Source organism: Carettochelys insculpta, chromosome 5, assembly GCF_033958435.1.
Source record: "Carettochelys insculpta isolate YL-2023 chromosome 5, ASM3395843v1, whole genome shotgun sequence".
NCBI classification, from domain to species: domain Eukaryota; kingdom Metazoa; phylum Chordata; order Testudines; family Carettochelyidae; genus Carettochelys; species Carettochelys insculpta.
This window is the reverse complement of record NC_134141.1, coordinates 71837469-71863779: the sequence shown is the minus strand read 5'-3', so window position 1 is coordinate 71863779 and position 26311 is coordinate 71837469. Positions and strand designations below refer to the sequence as shown.

Sequence of the window (26311 nt, the reverse complement as noted above, 5' to 3'; positions counted from 1 at the left end):
AGGGAGGAGCTGAGCTGGGTTTTTGAATCGGGGGCGGCAGTTAGAGGCTAGGAAAAGGGAGAGCTGGAAGGCAGCCAGCCTGAGGAGGGGGAAGCTACACCCCAGAGGGGCACCCCTCGGGGTCTTCTCCGCAGGACAGGTTGGAAGGACTGTCTCTGGCTGCTATGCTGTTGCTTCTGTGAGAAACTGGACATCTGTTGCCTAATAAACCTGCTGTTGTACCTGCTGAGTGAGAGTCTCTCCTGCCAACGGACGGGGTGCAGTGCAGGGGGACCCCTGAACCCCATCACAGTTGCATATGCTGAAACTTCTGGGTAAATATGAGGGTAATAGGGTCATTGTTACCATGTGTTTTCCCCATCTGCCTGCTGTATATATGGAGATTGTAAGACCTTGGCAGTGGCCCCAAGTTTGCTGATTTGAGACATCTAGGGGCTACTACAATACAAATGATAAATAATAATCTGCAGAGGGAAGAACATTTACTGTCTTAAGCCCATTTTGAATTGGAGGGAGGCTTTCACTTTCTCAGTCCAAATCCCAGTTATGGAAAGAAGCTTCTAATCATATAACGTCTGTTTGTGAGACTTCTGTGGGTCCCACAGTGTATCACTGATCAAAGTAAAACTGTACTTAAAGGATTGGTTGGGAAGCTGGAGAAATGCAATTATTTAAAAAAAAAAATTGAAGTGACAGCCATTTGTGTATGATCTCACAAGCCAAATGACCAACAGGGTTTACTTCAGAAAGTTGTATAGCGAGGTCTGCATTTACCATGTAACAGAAACTTGGTTACTTCCAATTATGAAGAAATTATGGGCCTGACCTTCAGAGGTGCTGAGTATCCACACTCTAGCTGAAGTCAGTAGAAGCTGTGGATGCCCAGCAACTGTGAAAATTGGGTTCTCTAGTCCCAATTACTTGAACTTTACCAGTCAGCTCTATTCTCTAAAATGGAAAGTCCTCACCACAGGCTAGTGTTCTTTGAAAAACTTTCAAAATGTATAACACTATTACTTATGAATGGAAGTTCAAATCTTAAAAAACCTAAAACTACTTGTCCTCTTTTTCTGCCACGGGATGGAAAAGGAGGCTGAAATCCTGGAACCACTGAAGTGAAATGGGAGTTTTGCCGTCAACTTCATTAGTTAAGGTTTCGCTCCAGAAGTGAATGGTGCTAGAGTGAAGCTCAAGGTGATCCTTGCTACTTCCAGAGTGAGGGTGAGAAGATACCCATGAGTGGTCTGACTCAGATGTGGGTAATTTAAAGTTTTGTGAGGCAGCAGGAGGTTATGGAAATATTTGTGCCACAGCTATCTTTATGTTGAATATTCTATTAATACTCTGATTCTCAATGGGTATATTCATGTGATAAGGGGGACACTTCTGGTCCTTAAGTGTTCAAAGCATAGAATAAATGCTCACTTGCACTCTCATCACGTGCCCTAAAATTGCTGATTTCAGATTAGAAGTAGCATATTAATGGTAATGTGGTTACATACTTGAAAGATACTTCAGTAAATTTTTGTAATTGAGCCTTCAGTCTGAAGTCCTGCCAAAATAAAATGCATTTGTACTTTTGTTAGCAATCCAGAAGAGGTTGTGTGAGTTTTTTTTGTTTTTTTTTTTTGAGAAACATTTCTGTTGAAGTCACTATTTTTTTTTCTAGTGTCTCTAAAGAGACTGCATTTTTATCTCCTGTTTTTCAGAGCAGCTTAAGATAAAATAAGTCTGAAAATGTCATTGTGGTTTGTTCTTTAATTTTCCAACCTTTGCTGAATTGGTGCCCTATGTTAAACAGGGCAGCTTGCTACTCAGTTGTTCTGTCCATCTTATGTAGGTACCACACATTGCCAGCAAAAAGGGTCCCTCTAATACAGGGAGGACAGAATACTATAGTAAAAAGGTGCTAGAACAAGAGAATGGCAGCCCTGACATGTCCAGGACATTCTTTTCTTTTAAACATTTTTTTCTCTTAATACCTGGAAGAAAAATAAATGCTCTCCTCAGCTAAAGGCATTGGGCTTTTTCATCAAGGTGGTATTAAAATATCGATGAACTCTATTTCTAAAATATTCGGGCTCGGATTTTAAAACCTTGCTAGAAACACTTCAGGATTTTGTTTCTTTGATTTTCCCCTCCCACCCCCATCAAAAAAAAAAAGATGCTATCTAACTTGTTACTTTATTTCTTTGTGATATTGCTGAGCATTCTTCCCACTCCTACCCTCACTCAACTTTGTGTTGTCCCTCCTGCCATATTCAAAAAGTTGTATCATGTTTACCTAGATCCATGCGTGTCAAGAACACAATACCAGTTTGACTATTTCTGCTGTCTGATTTTGTCCTGAAATTGTCATCTTCCAAATGTGTGTGGCAAGCATGGTGTTACTAGTTTGAACACCGGAGAAACTTTATTCAAGCTAGATATCTGCCTTTTTTTTTTTTTATATGGCTCTGTAGTTTAAAAATAAATGGCTACGTGGTGTTGAGATAGCGCGTCTGTTTGCATTAACCTTATGAAACAGTATAAAAATAGCAAGAGCATGTTTGTGTTCCACCGCTGGGATCGTAAGAGGCATTGTTATCTATGTGGATACACAGCATAAAATCCTGACGAGAATGGCAAAACTCTCATTGGAGAAAAGCTGACCTTCCTGAAGCTAGAGTAGATGGCATTTGAATACAGCTTCCAGTCTCCATTTTCTCCTCTTTCCGTAGTTTATGGTGGAACAGTTAAAATGGTTCAGGTGACCAGATTCTTCTGCTCTCCTCAGTTAAAGGCATTGGGCTTTTCTATGAAATACAGTATTGTGTCCATTTCAAAAACTGAACAAATGGTAGATCTGACTTGACAGCACCTGGACCTGTTTACAGAACTGTCATAATACGGGTAGGATCACCGTAAGCTTTACCCTCCCGTGTCACTGAGCCTTACCAGTGTCCTGGCAGGCCCACAACATAAGTCAGGTTGAGCATTTGTCTTCAGCCGGTGGAATCAAGTGTAGTGTGAGAGCTTTAACTTTTCTGCTTACACAGCTAAATAATTAAGGAAGTGCATAATTGCTTACTTGGTCCCTATTAATGCAGTATGTGAACTCCTTGTAATGATTTTAATATAGTTGCACTCAACTCATGAGGTGGGGAAGTGCTATACTCTCATTTTACAGATGGCAGAACCAAGACAGACTAAAGCACACAGAAAATACAGTTTTTATACCAGTTTAACCATTTTGGTTAGGAAAATTTCTCAGTGTGGATTCAGTTATACTGATTTCCAGGTGCTTACGAATACATTTTATATTTGCATAGCTGCCTCTGTGCTGGGTGATTCTACACCACTTGCATGCAGCCAAGCCCTAAGTGATTTGCCCCAAGTCATACACTAAGTCTGTGGTGCAACTCTAAATTGAATTTGGGAAGCACCTTAACTGATAGACTCTAAGTATGGTTGTGATGTTGAGGTTTAGGGTATTTACTATATATTGAGTATTAAGCTGAAAAATTTACTAGTATTTGTTTGGCCTCCTGACCTCTTCGATAATACAGATCAGTAGAGAGCGTTAGATGTTGCCTTTCCAAAAGTTCTGTCCTTTTTCTGTCAGTACTGGGTGTTAATAGACTCAAAACACTTACTAGCATTCCTCTCTGCATGGCCTTTGATTTAGCTGTTTTATGCAGTGTCGCTGTAGCCATGTCAGTCCCAGGCTATTAGAGGCCAGGTGACTGAGGTAATACCTTTTCATTATTTGGAAGCAAGCTTTTGAGCTTGCACAGCTTGTCAGATCTGGCAAAAGTATGAAAAATGTTACTGTGAGCACCTTTTCCAGATCTGAAGACAAGCTCTGTGCAAACCTGAAAGGTTGTCATCTTCATCAGCACAGGTTGGTCCAGTGAAAGACGTATTACCTCATACACCTTGTCTTTGTTTCAGTTGATGTTTTGTCACTGAACAGAGCCTAATTTTCTATGATGTCATATAAGTAATCCAGTGGTGGATATGCTGCCCACATGTGCTTAATTCTATTTATAAAACCTATGTTTTTAAGGCTTCAGGGATAAAATTGTTTCTTTTAAACCTGCACATCTTCATGCAGACAGCTCTCTCTGTATTTTCTTGCTCTTTTTATCTAGAGTCCCAAGACTAGGATTAGAATAAATCAGAAAGCACTGAGAATAACCTGGTAACTGTATTTTCAGAAACTTCTACCTTTTTGAGATCTCCCCAGACTTATATTTAAGGGATTGAATCAAAGCAGTACAAGCAGCTTTGGCTGCTATCTTTAACAAAAAATGGTGCGCAGAATAACTTATCTGCTTCCTATTAAGTTAAAAAAACCAATGCACTGCACTACCATCTGTTTCGCTGAACAAATTGGATAGAGGCTAAGACTATTCTTAAGCATAAGGTGATGTCATTTTTCATATTTAACTGTACACAAAATTTTCATTAATGTCTGCTTGAAGGTTTTGGTTTTTTTAAGTGCAATTTTTCCTTTAAAAGGTCTTTAAAAAGTGACTGGGTAAAGGAACTTGTGTATAAGATGATTCTTCTGATGATTTGTGTTTTGGTCAAGTGTTTCCTTAGTGATTTGTGACTTTTTAAATTTGCTTCCATTATTTGAGTATCGAAATTTAAAATGTGTTATAGAGGATGGATTAATTCTCACCTACTGTGTGCTAAGGATTTTCTGCTGTTGTCCCACATGTCATGCCAAGCTGGGCTCCCAGAATCTCTAATCACTTTTGAATATCCTGACTTTTGAAGTGATTACAGCTCATTTTATTTTGTGGCAGCATCTAGAATGTGCAGAGCACAGTACCTGGTCAAGAGAACTTAGTCTAAAAAACGAGATGTTAACAGGTGGATGCATCCAGCAAGTTGGACATTCATCTTGTATCTCTTCACCTTTGCCTAATATCTTGCTTCTTAAATTTATGAAGAAAATCTTGTAACATGGCAAGCACTGCATAGATGTGTTTTTGGATTTTCCCTCTTTGCCTCCAATGTGTGTGTTTTTAACTAACAAAATGTGTAGACTGTGTGAAATTGCTTTGTTATAATGAACAATGTCCTTTTTATCATTATATATACACGATTAAAAGCTGACTACTTCAGCAATGAACTTTCTTCTTAATTTCTCTCAAAGACCAAAAACCATTTTAAAACAGACCAGTAATGGAAAAGCCATAGTGAAGTAACCTATCATTTTCATAGTAAGCAGGAAATTACCTTTTATGGTATGAATAAAGACAAGAGACTGTTGGAGATCTGTATGTGCGGCTTATTGTTTGTACAGCCGTTCTCTGTTTTTGATCTCTGAAACCAAGTCTTGCCTGTGTCTCCATTTATGCTTAAGGTTTTCAGAGAAGTGTCATGTGTCCTTGTATGGTCTTTGTCTGCTGTACGTATTGAAAGAGAAAATGAAATTACCCACATAATGTGGAATGCCTGTCTGCACTGTGTTGTCTTGTCCGTGTTTGTTACCAGTATACTTTTGAGCTGAGCTGCATGCCTAAGACAAACAAACAATAATTGGAATGAAAGCTACATTAACAGAATGTTAAGGTTGAGATTCCTTTTCATAAAGGTCAGGAGCTTCAGATTTGAGATTTACTGAAGTAACATTAAAGCAGGCACACCCAGGGACACTTGCTGTGTAATCAGAGTTCATATAAAAATAGAAATTTTGGAAGACATGACTGTTCTGCCACCTTGCCATTGTCTGTGCTGTATGTTAATGGGATGAAAGACCCTGTTTTGTCAGGTGTATGTGCAAGGAGGAAGTTAACATTAGTGAAACTCCTCAGTTTTCTGACTTTTTACAGTAAATGTGGAGTTAAGGGTAAAACTGTAAACAATTCAGTCTTTTATATATGCTCTATTTGTTGAAGGGGTTGAAGGGCAAGAAAAACAACCAGAATTACAGGAAAAGGCCATCACATTAGATGAGTTGGGGCTTACTATATCAAATTCCCTTTTCCTCTCATTCCCTCAGAGCCCTTTAACGTATGAAATCTGGTATAGTCTCAGTGTGTGGTGCTTTTGGTTTCAGGCTCTTGATCTCCTTTAATTGTTTTTATTGAATCTAACAGTATCATAAAACAAATTTAGGTCTCCCGTAAACCACTACAGAACACTGTTAAGGTCACCAGGCAAGATAGCAAGGGGTTTGCTTTGAAAAGAAGTGTATGATGTTTGACAAAACTCTTGTATGCCTTTGAAAAATAGTCTGGGGGTAGTCACCGTGTTAGTCTGTAGCGTTGCAAAACAAAGCAAGCAGTCATGTGGCGCCTTAAAAACTAACAATTTTATTTATTAGGTAATGAGATTTCGTTGGTAAGACAGACCTACTTTTTCAGATTCTGGAGTGGAGGTAAGGAATCAGGAAAATATAAAGCAAGGAGTGGGGTGGCGGGAAAAAAGGAGGACGAGGAGAAAGAAAAGGGTAGGGAGTCACCTATCATTAAGAGAACCTTTACGAGGAGTAAGGGGTATGGCTGCCATTCCTGCAAATATCAAAGATGGGGAAATTATCCTTGTAATGTGTAAGATGAGTGAGATCCTTGTTGAGTCCAAGGTTAAATGTATCAGACTTGCAAAAGAATTCTAACGCAGATGTTTCCCTTTTGTAACCTGATGTTAAAATCTTTGTAATAATACTTACTCTAAGGTCCATTATAGCATGCCCTGCAAGATGATAAGTGTTCTCCTACAGGTTTACGTGTATTCAGATTCCTGATATCTGATGTGTGTCCATTCATCCTTTGCATAAGGACTATTCAGTTTGTCCAATGTATGTGGCAGAGGGGCATTGTTGACACATAGCATATATCACACTACTGGTTGTGTAGGGATACAAGCCCCTGATGGTATGGCTGACGTAGTTAGATCCAGTGATTAGCGTCTGTAGTATAGGTATGTGGACAAAGCTGGCAATGGGATTTGCTGCAAGCTTAGGTTCCTGGTTCAGTATTTCTGTGGTATGGTGTGTGGCTGCTGATTAGTATTTTCTTGACATTGGCTGTACAGAAGAATAGGTCCATCACACAGGGCCTGTGAAAGTGAGGAATTATGTTCCAGCATACGTTGTAGATTGTCAATAATATGCTGGAAGGGTTTGAGTTGAGGGCTATACGTGATGACAAGTGCCGGTCTGTTTTCCTTGTTGGGTTTATTGTGAAATAGTTTACTTCTGGGTACTTGTCTGGCCCTATACATCAGTTTCTTTACTTCCCCTGGTGGGTGATTTAAGTTTTACGGTGCATGGTAGAGATCTTGTAGGTGCTTTTTGTCTCTGCCACTAGGACTGGAACAGATACAGTTGTATTTTAGGAAATGACGGTAAACAATGGATCGCGTGTGTCGTTGATGGAAGCTGGAGGCGTGTAGGTAAGAGTAACAGTCGGTGGGTTTCCAGTATAGAGTAGTATTAATTTGACCGTCGGAAACCTACATTACAAATCACAGGAAATGGATCGCTCGTGTGGAATTACCAAGGCTGAGAGTGATGGTGGGGTGCAAATTGTTGAAATGTAAGAAAACAAGTGCCGTTTCTTTAGTAGTATACCACCTATCTAAAGCTTTTCGTAAAGCGTAGTGCATACTAACCTGAATAGATGCGCGCTAGCATTCGGGCTACATAGTAGGGAGTGCTACATGTGGTGGCCTTTGCAGGATTATGGACCCTATCTTTTTTAGAAACACAGAGCTTTCTGATATCCTGCAGCTATTAAAAATTGTTTATTGAGGCCACTTAGGACCTTTACTTGTTGTTACCTTGCTCTGTATCAGAGAGGTAGCTGTGTTAGTCTGTATCTTCAAAAACAACAAGAAGTCCTGTGGCACCTTATAGACTGATGGATATTTTGGAGCATATGCTTTCATGGGCACAGACCCGCTTTGTCAGATGCGTGAGTCTTGTTCTGTGACAAGCAACATTCCAGTGCCTAAGGCGCTCCTTGAGAATGGTGCATCCCCAATTTTAATTACGTAAATATAAATGCATCAACAGCTATTAAAACAGAAGAAAGTGTTCAAGAATAGGAAAGTTTTCTGAATGTTAATGACTGAGTATACTTATTGGCTAAATTATATAGTAAAAAGGGTGATTCTTGAAGAGGGAGGAAAAAAATCCATGAGAAGAAAAAAACAAGCTCTGTTTTTAAAGGACTGATTGCAACCTTGGTGGAAGTTGGGGGGAGGGGAGGGGAAGGACAGTAAGTCAGAGACAGTAACTGCTTAGGCATCATTTTGGCTCTTGTGCTTCAACTCTAGTTCCTTCACTCGCCCACCCCCACTTTAAAAAAAAAAAAAAAAAAATTAAAAACAAGCTTTGAGAAATTGTGTGACGACTGATCCAAGGCGCAAGTCAACAAAGAAAATAGAAACAACTGATCACTGATATTCCATGGGATCAGAATTGATGTACCACATACGCCAGTCACTTTCTTAGATCAGTTCTAGGGGAGGGAAAAAAATACGATGTGAGAGAGACAACTCCAACGACTGCTTAGTTGGAGTTGTTACAGAGCCAGTAGCTGTGTTAGTCTGTATCTTCACAAAACAACAAAACAGTCACGTAGCACTTTAATTTATTAGGTGATAAGCTTTCATGGGACAGGCACTACTTGATGGGACAGACACTACTTCAGATCTAGAAATTCCTATGAAAGTAAATTGGCATGAGGAAAAAATGAAATGAAAACTGACAAATCAGCTATATAGGACAGAAGATGGGGTGAAGGGTGGGGAAGAGAGGGAAGAAAATTACTTTGTGTCCAAGTGACTTGCCTGAAATCACTACGAATATCAAAGTTGGGGAAGCTGTCTTTTTGTAATGTGTAAGGTAATTGCTATTTTTGTTAAGACCAAAGCACAGTGTCAAACTTGAGAATAGACTCCAGTTTAGATGTCTCCCTTTGGAATCTGGTATGAGTCTTTGTTTTGGACACAGATTTACAGGTCTTTAATACCTGCTCCTTTGAAATATTCACTGACAGGTTTATGTGTGTTCAGATTCCTAATGTCTGATTTGTGTCCATTCATTCTTTGAAGACATTATCCAGTCTGTCAAATATACGTAGCAGAGGGGCATTGCTGGCACATAATAGCCTAACATTAGTGGAAGTACAGAAATATGAGCCCCTGATTGTGTAACTGACGTGGTTAGGTACAGTGATGGTGTCTCCAGAGGAAATACGTGGATATGTAAATAGCAAATATGTAAATAATTGGAGTTGACATACCTACAATACTTTTCTGCATCATACCCACCGTGGGAGGATGACGGGATCCTGTCAACTTCCCTTCCTCCTTGTGACTGCAGGGAGTATCGGGATCAACAGGGGCACACCTCAGCATTTAATTCAGCACATCCTTGCTAGATCTGCTAAATCAAACCTAGGAGGATTCACCTCCAGTGTGTCAATTCTTCAGTAAGCGTAGACAATTCTTTTAGAGGGTAACAGAAAGGGATTTGCTCTGCTGCTCTGAGGAAGCAAGTACGTAGAGCGTGCTAGCCAAAAGACTGACTTGGTATTTCTTTCAAGCACACAAGCAACACATTCCCATTATGGCTTTTCCTCAGATGAATGAAAAAAGGATAGTACTTAATACACCATGTTTAAAAGCCAGAAGTTCAGCTGGAGGAACTCCTGACCTTCAGGTCTATGGATGAGCAATTTCAAGCAACATTTCTGGTAGTTTACAAAAATTAACAATAGTAACCCTTTGTATTCAAGCCAGAATTAACTTTCTGTGTATAGATCTGGCCTTGAATTCGCAGATGAGCTCCAGCATGAAGCTTGCAGGAGATCCAGGACCTTATTGCTCTTTGGGGAGGCATGAAGCTGTGCTGGCATAATTACAAAACAGCAAAAGCAATGCAGATATCTACACCAAGATCTCGCAGGGCATGGTGGGAAAAGAATACACCAGGGACACCCAGCAGTGCCCTGTGAAAATAAAGGAGTTCAGGCAGGCGTACCATAAAACAAAAGAAGCAAACGGATGTTGTGGGTCATCACAGCAAACATGCTGGCTCTGTGAGCAGCTGCATGGGATTCTAGCGGGGGACCAAACTACTGTCCCCAAACAGTCAGTGGAAACCTCCCAAAAGATTCCTCAGGCAGCCCCTGGAAACAGCCGGGAAGATATGGAGGATGTCATAGTCACCCTCTTCCACAATGGCCAGCAGGTGAATGGAGCAGCTGATCTCACCGTTACCCAGGAACTTTTAAATTTGGATCCCATCCCCTCCTTCCAGGATGTTTCGCAGCCCGACCCTGATGTTGGGAAAGGCACCTCTGGTGAGTTCTCATTTTTAATTATGCTACAAATGGATTAAGGCATTTGGTGGTCTGTGTGGCGGCTGTGCTTACACAGCCTGGGGCTCACGGAACATCTTGTCAATGTGTCTTGGGATGGAACATTGATCTTCCTTGCACATTTACATAAAGCTGTGACAGGTACTCTAATCCTTCTCCAAGGTTTCTGGAGAGGCCTGTCTTATTACTACCTCCACGACCTCTTTTCATACCAAGCCAGCAGTAAGTAATCTGGTGTCATTGTACCACAGAGCAGTGCAGCATACCAACCGGCGTTCTACCAATAGTCAGTGAGCGTCCATTCCTTATCAATCTGTTACTCTAAGGAGGCTAATATCTCTCTTTGCAACCTAGAGGAAGCATGGGAAGGGACATTAAGCTATGATAGCACAAGCTGTTTTGCCGTGCCTGGGCACCACACCGTCCCCTTCCATTCCACTCCCTGGCCACCTGGGGAAAGAAATTTTCACTCTCCCAGCCAAAGGTGGGGGTGGGGGGGAGAGGGGGAGGAGAGTAGCATGGGGTGACCATGAGAGCTACACAGCCTCACTAGTACCTGCCACATTGCTATGCCTGTCCTTGCTTTCCTGTGCCCAGTGGCCTGGGGAAAGGGAAACACTCAATGCTCCAGCAAACCAGAGTCAGGGGAAGCACACGGTGATAGCCAATGCCACAGGCCTGAAAGCTGCTGTGTGCTTCCCACCCCCACGCCACCTGCTTGCAGCACACAACTGCTTGGAGTCACAGGCTTGAAAGCGTGCCCCAATCGTGCCTGACTGGAGGAGAGCCAAGTCAAGCAGTTCCCTTAAAATCTGTGCAGTACCTGCTGCACAGAGCACTCTGAAAAGCCAGAATTTGTCCTTGTACAGAACACATCCCTATTGCTTGCCACAGAGGCTCTTTCATGAAGTTCCTTTGTGTTATAAAACTTTTAATCTACAGTAAATGTAGCTCCCTAATGTTTGGCCTTGACTTATGTTTTGTTGCCATGTACTCAACAGCAGGCTCTTTGACCACTGCTCCCTGCCCCGAGCAGTTAGACTGAAACAGAACAGAAGGAGCAAATGAATGTGGGAAGAGTTGCTCCTGGAGCAAATGCAAGCCACCCGCATGAACAGGACACAGTTAAGTGCATGGAGGAGGACCACACTGGAAGAGAGGAGGGGGAATCAGGAGGACAGGAGAGTTGATTGAGATGTGCGCTCCGAGCATGAATTCCAGAGGCAGGAGGAGATGTTGAAGCTGATGATGCCGCAAACAGAGCTCCTGAGGCTCATGGTACAGGAACACAGAGCCCCACTTCAGCCCATGATGTACCACATCCTCTCACCCTCTGTACCCTCCCCCGCATCAGCACCTCAGAATGAGTCAAGAGCAGCCTTGCATTCTACTCCCCAAGTATGCTTCTGAGAGCAGAAAGCTAACATTCCTCCACCCATGATGGCAAAATGCCTCTTTCCCTTGTGTACCCACCTGTGAAGCCCTCTGCTATGAACTCCTTTACAGTCATTTAAAGCAAAATGATTAAGCTAGCAAAGTGTCTGTATTGCTTGTGTGCTGGCCTGTAAGGCGCACCCCCCCCTCACCCAACAAATCATACAGAGGGCACCTCATTGAGAGCAGCAGAAAACTGTCATGTCACTGTCTGGTCATTAATAAAGCTGTTTTTCAAACGGGAGGGATAGCTCAGTGGTTTGAGCATTGGCCTGCTAAACCCAGGCTTATGAGTTTAGTCCTTGAGGGGGCCATTAGGGATCTGAGGCAAATAGAAAAGGGAAAAAAAAAAAAAGATGGTGCTTGGTGCTGCCAAGAGGGCAGGGGACTGGACTCAGTGACCTCGTGAGGTCCCTTCCAGTTCTATGGGATGTGTATCTCCATATTTATATTTTATTTATTGTCCGTGCCTCTCACTGTGTTCTCTTTATTGCTCTGGTGTCTGGCTGCTCCTAATTAGTGGCCCGGTGATGTGATTCAGCCCTCCATCCTGGTATGAGATTTAAGTTTTGAAGCATACAGCAGGGTACCACCATAAGGGAAAATGTTGCTTTTGCTGATTTCTGATCAAGTCTTGAGGGTCCTGAACTTGGCTTTTAAATGGCCAAAGGTACATTCTACTACCATTCTGCACTTCCTCAGCCTGTAGTTGAACTGCTCCTTTCTCTGGTCCAGTTTGCTGTGTGCCAGCAACCTGTGGCACATAAGCTGATTTTCATCAGCACAGAAGGCAGGAGCTCAGGCCCACCCCTCCTCCCCTTGTGCAGTAAAGAGCTTGCTCTAAGCCATGCTGCCTGTGGTTTAACTGCCGCCTAAATGGTAAAGCTTTATTAATGAAGCTATTGTAAGTAGGACTATTAATGACTTTAAAAAGTATCACAGGCACTCAGACTTTATATAGAGGTCAAAAGGTCAAATTTCAGCATTACATCTTGGAAAGGTTGCTGACCCCATTCTAAGACAAGTCTTGTCTAAGTCCTTTGCTTGGTTTGGCCAAGGTCCATCAACACAGAATCAGAGAAGGAAACAAATCTGATCCAGTGGCTACATCTTCGCAGCACCCCTCTGTCGGAGGAGGAATGCAATTGAGGGAGATCGAAAATGCAGATGAAGTGCTGATTTACAAATCTCGCACTTCATTTCCATAATCTTGAGCGATCATGCTTCCAAAGAGGCTTTTGCAAAAGCAAAAATAGCTGTGTAGACGAGGTTCCTTTGGAAGAAAAGAATCCTCCTTCCTGAAATGAATGAAGGGATCTTTTGAATTTCCCACCCCTCCCAGGAAGGAACCATGTTTACATGGATGGTGGTTTTTTTGCTTTTGGAAAAGTCTTTTCCGGAAGCATGATCACACAAGATTTGTAAATCAGTAGTTCATATGCATTTTCGATCTCCCTCATTTACATTCCTCCTCCAAAGGGGGAGTCTTGTCACATTACGTTTTAATCTTCTGAGAAACAGAAATTGAATGCTGAGAACTTTCAAGAAGCAAGAGGTGGTAGCTTGTGATGCGATTTAACTGTAACTATTATTTTTAAATGAGAAATTTAGTATTTTAATTGCTTTTTATCCACCCTGTTCACTGTGGCTTTTTAGTGACATTCTAAATAAAAGTCCTTCTCTTCAGTATTAAATAATGCGTTTTAACTTCTTGTGCAGTTTGTGGGAAGTCATTTTTGTTTCATTATAACTTATTTCATTAAGTGGTTTAAGGGGGTTGGGAGTAACAGCATTTGAGTCACTACTTCTCTTCTGGATTTTCAGAACACCTCACTGACTCTTATAGGATTTGTACAGTTTATAGAAATGTGTTGTGTATTTACAGTAATTTGCTTTTTTATGGCAAATATTAAAATAACTGTATAGAAAAATTTTACAAAACTGGAAAAAGCAAAAAAGGTTTTGTTTTGAAATGCTCAATTTTTGAGTAGGGTGAACTCATGTTTCCAAATGAAGTGTGACAAAGATGTCTATCAAATTACATTCTGAATTACTGGGCTTCCTCATTTTCTAAAGTCTTAAAAGAAAATGTGTCACATAGGGAAAACCTAAATGCTTGCATATTGCTTGTTGAGCAAAGAAAAAGTGGTTTAAATCAGTTGTGTTACCAAAAAAAAAAAATGCAACCAATGTTTTTATTACGGAGATTGGTAAATGTCAGATGACACTTACTCGGAAGGCACTTACTTGCACTTCAGTGAAGCAGAAATATTTGTCTCTGGGTTTGTGTAGAACCCATAACTGAACTATCTAGTCATCCTGTCCGTGGTGTGGGGCCTATGAGCCTGCAAGCCGCAAATTAAGCACCACCTTCTGTATATCTAATTCTTTTTATGAAGAGCGGAGCACAAAGGTTGTATTGTGCGGATAGCCGAAGTTTAATCTGTGATTTATCTGACAAGAGTGCAGATTTGTTAGAGTGAAAATATGATAGTGTGTGGCAGAGGAGATCAGGCCTGCTGACAGGATGAGTGCCCTGGGACCTGGCAAGTCAAAAGGACCGAGGACTCACTGGTGCAGCAGTGGCCAGCATCCTAGGAAACTTTAAACTTCTGCTGGAATTCCGTGAACGCTTGGGAAGAGGGAGGGTAGGAGAAGGGGGTGGAAAGAGGGTAGCTCCAGCTTCATCCCATCTGCCCAAAGCCCCAACCCTTCCAGGAGCACAGATGGTCCCTCACCTGTCCCTGCCCCAAGTTGGCATTGGGCAGGGGTCAGCAATCAAAATAGCAAGAACCGCTTTTTCCGAATTCAGTAAAAGCTCAATAATTGAAGAGCCACAATGAATGTGAATATGAGAGGATCTTTAATAAATAATGTCAAACCATGCTTTTGTAACTCCTATTTTAAGAACAGCGTGCATACAATGATTTGTAATACAACACGTTTACAACAGGATGTTCACTATCTTCTTACATATATTATCTCCTTACGCTTTAACGGTGTGTCTCTATACCATTGTCTTCCTGAGTTTTACTCCTGAACCCACTTTAATTATGCCAAATTTTAATTTTAGTTTTCTTGATGTGCATTGCCCTTCACAACACGAATGTCGCAAGCTTCCTTTCCTTTTCAAAATCAAGACCTTATTAGCAACACGATCAAAACACAGATACTGTATTGTATCATCGTCCTGCACTGCACTGCACATATTAAAGGAGGAGTTATCCAACATTTCAAGATCACACTGTTTCCTGTTTGGATATGAGTTCATTGTTGGGCTTTTAGATGTTCACCATTTATCAAAAATGAGGAGGTTTTTTACTTTTCAGTTATAAGCATTAGGAGCCACAAAGAAGTCCTTCAGGACCCTCAGGTTGCAGACCTCTGCCCTAGGGGCTCAGCAAGTCTGTCAGCCCCCTTGCATGTGTGGTGGGTGAGGTGTCAGTTACTGCAACAAGCAGGCTTCACCTAGAGCTGTGTGAATAACTTTTTCTGTATGCTAGCTGTTCTGGGGCCTGCTGATTTAAGGTCTGATCAATGTAAAACACATTGTTTTTGAAACTCTTGTAAAACTGAAATTAAACTGGAGAAAATCTGTTGAAAATGAAATGCTTCATTTCAAAGCTTTCTTAAATTTTGAAGAAGTAATTTCAAGTCAAAATACTTCATTTTGTTACTTTAGAATTGTCGGCAATTTAAAATTTTTAATCATGATCATGATTAAACAGTAGAAAACCATTTATTTAAATGTTCCAGTATTTATTTTGGTTACAACATAAAATACAAACAATAAAGTTGTTTACTTTGTTTACACATATTTTCTTAAGGGGGGAAAGAGATGCAGTCTTATAAAGGTGAATTTAAAAATTCTAATACTATAATGTAATCTCTTCATGAGAATTGAATTTACAAATGTAGAATTATTGGGGGGGAAGGGGAGACGCACACCAGTACATTCAAAACCGAAACAATGTAAAACTTTAGAACCTAGAAATTCCAGTGAGTGGTCTTTTTTTTTTTTTTTTTTTTTTCAGACACTCAGACCAACATGTTTGTTCACATTTGCAGGAGATAATGCTGCCCACTTCTTGTTTACAATGTCATCTGAAAGTGAGAACAGGCATATCTGATGATGGTTATAAAAGTGCCATGTGAGATATTTACATTCCAGGTATGATGAAGTCCCTTGCCATCTGAGCCACCCTTCTAGATAACATGCATCCATGCTGATGTCTGCTTCTGTTAGATAACTTTGCAGAGCTGTGCGGACTGATAAAGGTTGAATTTTGTCTTCTGAGCCAGAGGCTATGGGCTTAAGAGTGTTTTGTGGTGGGTTTTTTCCCCCTTTTTGGTTGTCTGGCGGGAATTCTGTTTTCACATGAGAGAGTGGTGCTTTTAGGATTTCTGAAACCATATACCACGCTTGTCTCTCCCAAATTTTGGAAGATACTTCAGATTCTTAAACCTCTAGTCGAGTGCTATAGTATACTTCAAAGTTTTGTATGTTTTCCAAATCTGAAGTGACAGTGTTATTAAATATCAGAGAGGTAACTGTATTAGTCTGTATCTTCAAAAACAACAAGAAGTCCTGTGGCACCTTATAGACTAACATATTTTGGAGCATAAGCTTTCGTGGGCAAAGACTCGCTTCATCAGATGCATGAGTGGGGGGAGATTTCAGAGGAGGATTTAAAGAAGGCGGTCTCAGTAAAGGGGAGGGCCAGAGCTGACAAGGTCTGTTCAGTCACGGTGGAAATGGCCCATTATCAGTTGTACATCAAGAGAGGAGAAAACAAGTCATCACTCGGGGGATGTGGTCCATTGTCGGATTCTAATGTGGAGGTGTGAACATCAAGAGCAGAGAAACTGCTTTTGTAATGGGCCAACCACTCCAAGTCTCTGTTTAATCCTTGGTTGATGGAGTCAAATTTCCAAATGGATTGCAGCTCAGAGATTTCTCTCTCTATTTTATTTTTGAAATTTTTTTTTTTTGTAGGACTACTACTTTTAAATCTGTTACTGAGTGTCCAGGGAGATTGAAGTGTTCTACAGGTTTTTGTGTGTTACCATTCCTGATGTCTGATTTACTTCCATTTATTCTTTTACGTGGAGACTGTCCAGTTTGACCAATGTAAATTGCAGTGGGGCATTTCTGGCACATGATGTCATATTATACTAGTGGATGTGCTGGTGAAAGAGCACCTGATGGTACGGTTGATGTTAGGTCCTGTGATGATATTGCTGGTGTAGATATGTGAGCAGAGTTGGCAGCGAGGTTTGTTGTAGGGATTGGTTCCATTTTGAGTTACTGCAATTCATAGCCTTAAAAATAAGGATGATATTTTAAAAAAACAACAACAAAACTTGTGCTATTTTTGTTCTATTTTTATTAATGGTTACTCTTTTTTAATTTTTAAAAACGTGGGTAAAAGTTTAAAATGTCATTTTCATACAGAAAGAGGAAACTGAGACAAGGTGGCAGACTTTACTGAAGTAAAGTGAGACTTCTGCTTGAAAGGGGCTGAAAACTTGAATTTTTGTCCGTAACGTTTTCAGAGAAATTTCACTGTCATTGTAAAGCAAGTTCAGTTTGTTAGGATTTTTGGGACCTGATTGTTCTCCCTTTTTGTATTACTGTTACTTCAGCTGTTTTAGTAGAAGCAGGATCAGACCATTAACAAGGAATTTTTAATAGATATGATGCTTTTGTATTTCTAGTAAAACTTCATTGTAAGCACTGTAGCTTATTAAACATTTAAATAGAAATAACTGGAAGAGACTATCCTGGTTCAATCTGAGATTCTTAAAAAGTGGCAGAAACTGTACAAGTATTTGTTTTAAATTGAGAAAATAAATGTGTTTTCCCTCCCTTTTTTTGTTACTACTTTAAGGAAGGCTTTTGGTGGGAAATTTTGCTCCTGAAATGGCTAAGTCCCCAAGGCTCATCTACACTAGCCCTCTCCTTTGAAGGGGGCATGTAAGCAAGCCAGATGGGTGAATAGCAGTGAGGTGCTGTGCTGCATGTGTGTTTTGGGAGTAAGGGAACTTCAAAGTAGCATGGGTGCTTCGAAGTGCCCATGGCTAGACTGCTTGCCAGCACTTCTAAATTAGCATCTTCGAAGTTTGTGTGGTGAGAATTATGCTAATGAGGTGCTGCATATGTAGTGCAGCACCTTGTTGCTATTCACCCACTAGCTTATTTACATGCCCCCTTCGAAGGACGTGGCTGGTATAGACGAGCCCCTAGTCTTTCTAAAACTGCCGCTGGCTGAAACCTATAGAAGGATACCCAGGAGACTTCCTGAATGAATTGGTTTTTCTCCCCCTCCCACGAAGGCTAATCTCTTTCCAATCAAATGTAAAGAATAAAAAGGTTCTTTTGATGGATAAACTTTGACTTATCACAACAAACCCATGCTTCTTGTAAACATGTATTAGCAGTATCCACTAACTTCACAGCCGCTGGCTTGCTGCTCGACAACCTACCCCTCCCCTTTTTTTTTTTCTTCTAAACTTGTTAATGAGTTCAGACACAGAGTCTTGGAGGAGATTGATAGTTTTAGTTCTGCATCAGACCCTTTTTCATGAACCAGTTTTGCTGCATGCATTTTAAAGCAAACCTTGTTTCCTAACACAGGGTATTCCATTACAGTAAGTATTATTACTTGGATCTCATCACCTTTAACAACAAAATGTATGCAGTTCTTATAACAATTACAACATTTGTCCCAGGTGTAATGGATTCTGTGGTTTCTGTTAGTTTTTCTGGGTGATGCATAAATTTGGTTTTTAGCACCTCGCACGTCTAATATTCCAACACCTATTGTGGCTATGATGGTAAAGAGATGTTAGTGAGCACATTACGAATAGCAAGAATTATTAAGTCTCTAACTTCTAATTTCTATCATCCATTTATGGTGGCTAAAAGTGACTGACAACTGTTATAGGTCATTGACTTCAAAAAGACCAGCATGTGCACACTACACTGTTTTGGGCTGGATCATCATGCTGGATATAGTTTCTGTTGTATTGCAATTTTTCTTTAGCTTTGGGGCTGCCTACAGAGTAAAGGAGAAGGAACCAGGGCCCATAATTATTGTAATTGACTCAATTATGGAGTAAGCTGCTATGAGTATATCGGTCTCCTTGAGGTGTCTGGTCACCAGCAATGTTCCCGCTAATTTTTTTCCATCTATGTGTAGAACAAGTGTTATGTGCGCGGAGGCATGTGCGGATGTACGCCACCATGAAGCCCGCTTGTGGGCACTCTGCTAATCAGCTGAAGCATTTGAATCTCTCCTGGGTGTCTTCCTGAGAACACAGCTCACAGGGAACACTGCAAGTCATGAGTGTTTCAAGAGTATAAAAATGCTCAGGTTAGATTAAAAAAAAAAAATTAGGTTCGATTTAAAAAAAAAATCTGTCAGGGATGGTGATAGCTCCTGCTCTGAGGGCAGGGGGTCTGGATGTGACCTCTCAAGGTCCCTACCAGCTCTAAGATATTTATATCTCCATGTTTTATTTTTGTTTCATGCTCCACATCTCTGGTGTGTTCACCTAAAATAAGGATTACTTCACTGGGGCATGGGAAACAAATGTGTGAATAACAAATACTTTTTGAAGTACAAAAACAGATTATTCCAACAGTTCCTAGCTCAGCATGTAGGGTATGGGGTGTAAAGCTAACAGTCTTGTTAGGGTTTCCTGTGTACAATCATCCTGCTGTGCCCAGGCAGTTCTCCTCATGCATCATGTTTGCATACTACTGTGCTATATCTGTCTTCTACAGCTGTTCCAGGCCTTCTATCCTTGCCCTGTTCTTAGCCTCCAAAATGGAATCAAATTATTTAATCATCGCTCTGCATCCCTCTCTCAGTTGGTGGCAGTGGCTGCTGCTCCTCACAAACAGCTTTTTGCTGTCGTCTGAGCCTGGTTTCCCTTGAACTTGTAGATATTAAATCCTTTTTGTCTAAGGAATTACGGAGCATTTTACTGGCCAGATGCTCAACTGGGTAGCATTGTGTCCTCACCTGGCTAGACCTCCCTTTGCTAACTAGGCTAGAGTGGAGGCCATGGAGGGAGTTTGGGATTCAGTCATGAGCCAGCAGGTTTGTAAGAGATTCAGATGTTCTAAATTCTGTTCTGAAATCTTGCAAGAGTGCCACACCTCGCATTGTGGAAAATGGTATGTAGACTGATGAATATGTAACTGCCTAAAGGAGGGCTGGGCAACCTGCAGTCCATGGGCCTGTGCTGGTTGCCCCCCTTCTCCACACACCTCATGTACCAGAGCGCCACACTTCCTGTACCTCTCACCCCTTAGAAGAGCCTACATATTGCCTGATTTGCATTCTGTTCCTGCTTTTTCCACTCCCTCCCAAAGCAGGAATGCCACAAATCAGTTGTTCAGCATTCCAGCTCTGAGGAGGGGGAGAAGTAGGGAGAGAGTGCGAATTTGGCGACTTGTAGTGCTGGAGGAAGTGAGGCTCTGGTGCCCCAGTGTGAAAGGCACATGGAGGAGGGAATCGGACAAGGAGCCTGTGGGGCTGCAAATGAAACCCCATAGGCTGTTGTAGACCACTGAGGGGAAGGAGGGCCACTCATGCAGCTTGCTCAGGATTCATGTTTGCCAATGGCATTAGATCAGCAAATCTTGAGAGAAGACTTACGTACAAGCCAGTTTTCCTTCAGAGGTAATGAAACATTGATACAATCTTACAAAATTGATTCCACCTCCGTTTAGCAGGGACAAAGTCCCTGTTGAACATGAATACTGTTTAGCAACCATCGCAAAGGAAAGGTCATCATTTTTCAATCGTGGATGTCAAAACTGGGTGTATACAACCGTGTCTAGGACTCTAAAGAGGCATGACTATTTCAGCTTGTTGAGCACCTACAACTGCCATCAAAAGCACTCAGACACCAAATTAATTCTTAGCTTGGTACTCCCCATTTTATGCTAATCTTGAATTCCACAGATTATCCACTTTTATTTCTTTAATGATGCCTCAGTAATCCTTTTTAAGATTTTGAATTAGCCCATCGCTAATTGACACCCTAAATTTCCTAGTTATTAGATCAGCTGAACCCCCATGTGCTATTTTTTTCTGTCAAACTATGGTGGTGTGCAACATTTTTGTAGCCATAGTGATCCAAGGATATTCAACAAGATGCGTAAGATACCGTCTTTTGTTGGCAAGAGACAAGCTTTTTGAACTTACACTGGACTTAATGTGAGAGCTTAGCAACAGTAAAGTCTTCAGTATCCAGCAGCCCCAGGACCAGGAGGTTGCTGGATATTCAGATATTCTGCCTAGGAGAGAGGTAAACCTAACAATGCGTAACACTAAGAAAAAACGAGGTTAGATATTAAGAAACAAACACAAGTATGCAGAGTACCTTAGAAAACTACTGTTGTTGGTAAATACACTGTAAACTTACACTGTATTTTCAGTATGTATTCCTATTTGCTTTCTCTATACTGTACTTAGGGAAAACATAATTAAAATTTACTTATGGTTAAAAGGCTGGTTATTTGAGAGTTCCAGATGATAGAAAGACATATGAAAGGTTACATCTACGCTATGAGATAAAATTAAATTTATTAATATCAATTTTGTAACTGAAATTTATAAATTTGATTTTGACTATCCTCACCCCCCCCCCCCGTGCGCTTCTCACAGAGTAGCCGTATTGCCGTCACACTCAGTTGGCAAACATCAACTGTTGCAGTAGTGCATTGTGGGAACATATCCTATAGTTCCCTCATCCCTGTAGCATTCTGGATACGTTTGCTGGTCTCTAGCATCATCTTCCCACATTGCGTTGTCCTCATTGCCCTCCTGTGTTAACTAAACGTCCATTTTTCCAGTCGGAAAGAAGGAAAAGTAGGGCATCAACAAAGATGGCAAAGTTAACAGAAATGTTTCTTCTGTAACTGAATTGTCAAGGATTTCATAAAAATCAGCAAGTGTGTGTCTTCTCCACTGGCCGTCCACTGACTGTCTCCCCTCTTGTGATTTCATCCATTCCCTGAAAATAACACCAGGACAATGAAAAGCATGAAGAAAATGTTAATAGTAAAGACAGTTGCTGAGAGGGGGCATTTGGCTTCCCAGTTCATTGTATAGCTTCTGTACACAGTCTGTGTTCTCAACTGGCCCTCCACCCACTCTTCCCTGAGGGAAGGGGTGCAAAGTTAGGAGAGAGAAAAGGCTAGGGAAAAAAAGATTTTTGTCTCCCCTCTTTGCTACACAGAAATTGCCAACATGGGGGATGGTAGTGAGATCTCATAAACTGAACTTTATAACAGAAACAGCCATCTCAACTGGCCCTCCATCCACTGTTCCCTGTGTTTTTGGGAGGGTCAAAGCATGAAGGAAGGGGATAGGAAAGGTTAGGGAAAAGATTTTATAATTGAAATATCAAAGCTTCTGCAAAAAGCAGCAGGTGTCTGCATCAGGCAGCAAGGCTCTGAAAATATTTTTTGGAAGAGGGAGGGAGAATCGTGGTCTGTGGCTGCAGAGCCTTTTGAAATGTTCCCCCGCCCATGAAAATCTTAGCTGCCAGGAGAGACTTCACCCCTCGGTGGCAGCAAGCCGCCTGAGTCCTTGTTGGGGTATGGTGGGTTTTCAGTGGGAGGCCAGCTGAAGTAGTCCCCCTGAATATGTTAGCTGCCTGGGGAGATTTCTCCCAAGCAGCAGCAAGGCCTAGAAAATATTTCTGCTGAGGGTCCAGTTGAAGTACTTCCCAGGTGCATCAGAAAGACCCTGAATGTATAGTTAGGGCGCGGGCCAGTTGAAGTAGCCCCACTGAAGGTATTAGCTGCGGGGGAGGACTTCCCCTGGCGGCAGAAAGGCCCCAAAATATTTTGGTGGGGTCCTGTTGAAGTATTACCCCCTGGCTGCTGCAAGCCCCCATAATTCTTTCCTGCCCCTGGAACCCTAACCCCATGCAAGCTAGGACATGTTGCTTCCCGGTAGCATGATCTGTATCGAACAGCAGGCACAGCCTTCTATTGGGTAAGGGGCTACCCAAGTGATGTGACTGAGCACAGGAAAGACTCTGACTGCATGCGGTGCCTGGGGAGCGGGGGAGGGTTGCGCACAAATGTAAACTGCTGAGAAGAAGTTTCTCAGCCTCTTACGCAAGCCCTCTTCAAAACAGCCTTGCTGCTACATGGCAGCGCAGAAAAAAATACCAAGCGTAGAGACAGAACCACTAACTCCGTGCTGGGACTATTTGTAATGATTAGATGTGCTTACAGTGCTACTAGCAAAGAAAGAAAAACGTTTCTCAGGCTCTCATACTACCTTAAGCCCACAGCCACAGGCTTTCTGGTCCAGATTTAAAATTTATGGTCTTCCTGTTTACCTAATTCCTGTGCACGTGGATAGCAGTGGCAGAGTGGAGCACTGTGGGGCATCATGGGTTACATTGTGAGACACTTCTGGAGGCTAGTAAATTCAGTTTTAAGATGTAGTCCTTCAACACTGGCCTTTAAACTTTTGAATATGAGCTTGACGCTACACCCAGGAGGTACCGACGATGATATATTGATATTAGTGCTCCCTAAATTGAGCAAATGGTATTCACAGTGAAGGCAGTCACAGGGTAATATCAAGCTAACTTCCTTAAATTTCTGGTAGTATAGATGCAGCCAAAGAGTTTACAGTAGATGGTGGAATAGATTATTTAGTTGTAGCATGCTGAGACTTGATCTGCCCTAGGCAGATGAGTCGATTTTCTAGCTACACATCTGCAATTGATTTACCTGGCCATCTTCATAGAGGGAGGTCAATGGGAGAAACTTTCCCGTTGATCTCCCTTACTTCTTGAAGTATGGAGGAGTACGGGTTCGACTGTACTCTCAGAAATGTCTCTATTACCAAAAGCATGTGGTGCAATAAGAGAGTACCTCACCCACTGTGTGTGTCTGCAGTAAGTAGGGCAGGGGAAGGTACCTATGGCGCTCAAATTCACATTAAACCCTGGACTTTAATTTGTCCTTTTTTGCTAATACAGGCATAAAATGTTACCTTTTTAGAATTCATATCAGTTTCTTAATGTCTGGTTACTGTAGAATGAACGTACATTGAAAATATGTTGTAGATGCCTACAGTGAGAGAGCTTTGTCTCTGAGCTCTGTCATTTAGCTTCTTAAAGGTAAGGTTAAGCAGTGGCTTGGTTGTTCCTGGAAGTGTCTACATGAGGAACAAATATTTGATAATGGGTTCTTCTATCTAGCACAGAAAGGTATGACAGAATCCCATGGCTGGAAGTTAAAGCTAGGCAACTTCAGTGTGAAAATAGGTGTCATTTTTTAACTGAGAGTAATTAACAGTTGGAAAAAATTCTAAGGCTTACGGTAGATACTCCATTCACCTGACAATTTTTAAATAAAGATTGGGTGTTTTTCTTAATGTGCACTAGAAATTATTTTAAGGAGCTCTGTGTCTTGTTGTTTCTAAAAGAGTTCTCAGCAGAAAATCACAACAGTTCTGTCAGACCTTAGAATCTGCTTGCATTTGTATTTTGCCTCCTGTGAGCATTTAATTTTGTTTGAAGCTTTCCATTTCAGCTAAAGAGGAGCATAGTTTCCCCTGTGGCATAAATACCAGCAGATAACCTCTAGTGGCAGTCAAGGTATCTAGTTATCTCGTATTACAAAAATAGTTTAAGATATTACAGCAAACTTGCTCAATTGTGTTTGTTCTTTCAGAACTGTATTTTGAAAATTTAAAGTGCAAAAGAATCCTTAAAAAAAATTCTCCCCATCCCAATAGTGTTCTCTCTCTAATCTTTTCATTCCATGTGTGGATTAAATTTTGTGTGCAATTGTGTGCCACTAGGATAAATGCAAATCTAGCTGTGAGTGCTCAGCTAATCAGCTGGGTGGCATTAGAATCTCTCCTGAGCAAGTGCGTAGCTTACAGTGAATGCAGTCATTATCTTGCTGTCATGTTAAACACAACCTACCCTTGCAGAAACAATCTTTTGGATGTTGGGATCAGTGTCTTTGGCTCCATCGACACTAAAGTTTTGAAAACAGAACGGGGATTTTGTTGGGGAAAAAAAACTCAAGAGCATCTACACACAGTGTGTTTTGTCGACAGAGCGGATCAAAGGATCAATCTGCTTTTATGTGTAGATGCGACCTGTTGACTAAAGTTTTGTTGGAACGTCTCTTCCAACAATAACTTCTGTAGAGAGGTGCTTCCAGTGTAGACGTAGCCTTTGTGTTTTGTACCATACTTCAGGTTTGAAAATCAAAACCTTTCCACTCAAAGGGGAATTAGCTGAACAGCATTTGAAATATTGGTTCCTCAGATTTATTCCCCTTTTCATATTTCTTTGCAAAGCTTATATAAGTACCCTTTATTTTCAGGTGTTAAAACAGAAGATTAGATGCTAGTCTGAGAGGAAGGGTGCTATACCAGAGTAACCTGATCGTGGAAAGTCAGCTATGGCTGATGCTATTTCAGTGTGTTGTAGGAGCTAATGAACAGGTGCCATGCATCACTTCTGTAAAATAAACTTCTGTTCATTTTGCAACAGAGAGGTTAAACTCAATTTACATTAAGGCCATTGCCAGTCCTCAAATCCTCCTTTTGGGCCAACAGACACTCCCCTCTCACAGGGCTCAGGGTGAGAGCAGGAGATATGTTTCCGTGCTTTTTTCCCCCATTCCCTACATCTCTTGGTCCTGCCTACCAACCTGTGTGCACCACCCTTAGGTGATGTAAAACTCAGCAGCCCCCTCCTGACACCACCAGCAGTGCAGTGGGGCTAGAGCAGCTTCCAGCTGCTAGATCTGTGCTGCTGCCGGCATGTCTCTGTGACCCGGGGAGGTGTGTGCACAGTGGAGAAGCAGAGTGAGTGGGCTGGCCTGGGAGATGGCAGCAGGGCAGAGCAGAGGCTGTTGCATTGCTCTGCTGCCCTGCCACAGTGTGCATGGGGTGAGGGAGTGAGCCCTGGTGCTGCCGCTGTCGACATACTGCCCCATGCCAGGCCTCCCAGTTATCCCTGAGGCTGCGTCCTGGATGTAGATGGGTCCTCCTTCAATGCCCTTCGTCCTGATGGTCTCAGTCACGTGTCCCTTGGTCCTTCATTTAAACCATGCATTAAAAACGCCACACCTTAAAGAAGTGCTCTGCTACATCTTTGGTATAGTAAAAGATAATATTTTAAGAGACTCTTCCTAGAACAAATGAACTGTTCTCTGTTCTGGGAGGCAGAGCTTCTGCATAAATGTAGACAAGTGGTTTCCAAGCCATGCACTGTGGCACACTGGTGTGCTGTGAAAACTGTCCAAGTGTGCGTGAAATTTTGTCAGTTTCCCCTCCCTGTGATTCTTTATAGGGGAGGGAAAGGAATTGAGGACACCATACCAGTTGGGGCTCAAGCAGAAAGGTTGGTCAAGGTAGCATGAGGTTGGTCAATTTCCCACCCCACTCCCCTGCAGTAGCCGTTTGCAGAGCTACTGTGAGGGGAAATGCCCACCCCACAGCACCCCATTTGCACTGGGAGGCAGCTGAAATGTTGCTTCT

At 41.7% G+C, this 26311-nt stretch overlaps 1 protein-coding gene across 2 annotated transcripts in view; it reads left to right on the top strand.

Moving 5' to 3' along the window:
* The window catches only part of LNPEP (leucyl and cystinyl aminopeptidase), an 88433-nt gene that overhangs the window by 13927 nt on the left and 48195 nt on the right, over nucleotides 1-26311 (top strand). The window contains exon 1 of one of the 2 annotated variants that reach the window (XM_074995295.1): nucleotides 15844-15933. The exons of the other annotated variant lie outside the window; for it this stretch is intronic. The gene's annotated coding sequence lies outside the window, so the exon portion shown is untranslated. Of the gene's footprint in view, nucleotides 1-15843; nucleotides 15934-26311 lie in introns of those variants that run through there. 2 annotated transcript variants of the gene reach the window in all.